The sequence below is a fragment of the Quercus suber genome, unplaced genomic scaffold, assembly GCF_002906115.3.
Source record: "Quercus suber isolate HL8 unplaced genomic scaffold, Cork oak 2.0 scaffold_577, whole genome shotgun sequence".
NCBI classification, from domain to species: Eukaryota; Viridiplantae; Streptophyta; class Magnoliopsida; order Fagales; family Fagaceae; genus Quercus; species Quercus suber.
Window position 1 is genome coordinate 260,993 of NW_027070022.1, and position 1,295 is coordinate 262,287.

At 31.7% G+C, this 1,295-nt stretch overlaps 1 long non-coding RNA gene across 2 annotated transcripts; it reads left to right on the plus strand.

Moving 5' to 3' along the window:
• The first annotated feature begins 737 nt into the window (after positions 1 to 737).
• On the plus strand, positions 738 to 1,295 carry LOC136063781 (uncharacterized). 2 transcript variants are annotated; one of them, XR_010625434.1, is made up of 3 exons: positions 738 to 818; positions 901 to 983; positions 1,091 to 1,295. It is a non-coding gene; the product is annotated as an uncharacterized LOC136063781 (long non-coding RNA). The 2 variants fall into 2 exon arrangements; XR_010625433.1 differs by having other exon boundaries at positions 901 to 979.

Sequence of the window (1,295 nt, forward strand, 5' to 3'; positions counted from 1 at the left end):
AAATAAATAAAGGCACGTAGCAACAAAACAAAAGGTGCTACCATGCATTAAAAAAAAATGGTGCTCCACTAAAATAAAGATGATTTTCCCATGTTTGGCTCCAAAATCCTAACGAGCTTTGGTAAGTGTTTTTTTGAAACCTTTTTCTTTTCACTTCTTTAACTGTTTTATTAGTTTCATGCGGTATTAGTAATTTAGTATTCACCAAATTGGATGTTTTTACTTTTATAGTTAGTGGATGAGTATGTTGAAAGATGGCTCTTTAGCTTGCACCATTAACAAGAGTGAAAAAGAAAGTGAAAAGATACTCAGCAATATCTGGAAATGAAGATTGAGAAACGTAGTAGCAGCGTGTAAATGAGAAACAAGTTTTGGATCATGGCGCATTGATAGTGTGAACTTTTTAAATGTAACTTTAGCAAATTTTACTACTTATGAGTGTTGGGTCCTTTGTTACAGAAGGTTTGGCTTCAAATGCACCTCCTATAGTAGGAGATGGTGTTAAAAAAAAAATACATTTATTGTTTTTAAATTTTCCTCACAAATCTTTTACAATGTTTTGCAATGATTCTTTTCAAGGGTTTGAAAATCCCAAAAATAATGGGATGAATGGATTGATTGNCGTTTTAGGTATACCCACCCCCCCCCCTCCCCTAAAAGTTAGCCAATTAGTATTTTTTTTTTAGGAACTGCCTATTAGTATTTAGAAGCAGTTTTCTCCATAACTTTATAATTTTATCTTTAAAGATAACATCTCCCAAATATCATTTTTCTTTTTCAAAATTGGCATATAATTGCTTACAGAATTCTCATGAACGGTTGGCATTTTCTTTTCTTCGCATTTTCTTTTGTATTTTGCAACTATATTTTAACACAATTGATTCTTTATTTTCTATATAGTGATGAGATGGTGAAGTTGAAGTAAATGCAAAGAAATTTAAGAACCAGACAAGTCATTGAGAGAATCCTCATATGAACAGTTGGTATTTTTTTTTCCCTTCTCATTTTACATTGTTGAATTATGTTTCGTGTTTTGAACTGACATTTACTAACACAGAAATTATTATCCTCTGAAAAATTTTCACCCTAGGAGAACAAAAATACCATTCTCTTCTGGGTCCAACAACAGGCAACTCCAAAGAAACCAATATATGCCAATTTTGCTGAGCTTTCATTTGTGAGTCTTATAATTTCCCACATTTTCTTTGGTTCCTAGCACAAATTTTATACTTACACATCACAGTGCCGATGTTCTAATTTGTTATTGGTAAGGAAATTGTAGAAAATAACCTTTA